This window comes from Galeopterus variegatus, unplaced genomic scaffold (assembly GCF_000696425.1).
Source record: "Galeopterus variegatus unplaced genomic scaffold, G_variegatus-3.0.2 Scaffold9290, whole genome shotgun sequence".
Taxonomy (NCBI): Eukaryota; Metazoa; Chordata; class Mammalia; order Dermoptera; family Cynocephalidae; genus Galeopterus; species Galeopterus variegatus.
The window spans coordinates 47,438-47,773 of record NW_007735401.1 but is presented as its reverse complement, the minus strand read 5'-3'; positions in this window follow the sequence as shown (position 1 = coordinate 47,773).

The following is a 336-nucleotide window of genomic DNA, read 5'->3' as shown; positions in this document are numbered from 1 at the left end:
AGGTGTCTATTCTATATGCTTAGACTTTAGCATATGTTATGAAAGGAGAGGGGATAGGGAGTAAAAGCTGTGTTTTGTTAAAGAACAAAGGACAATCCAAAAAATAATAATAGACAACAGACCCTTTAAGATTTTACTGTAAGATCACACCGAAAAACGGAAATTTGGCATTTACGTTTTTACTTAGGAAAACCAGCATGAGCAGCTAAAACTTATATAATGCTTAGTGCCTGCACATGTAATGAGATAGGTCCTATTATTTTCATTTTACAGATGAGGAAGCAACTTGCCTAAAGTCACATAAGAAATAAGCAAAAGGGTTGGGATTCAAATAGA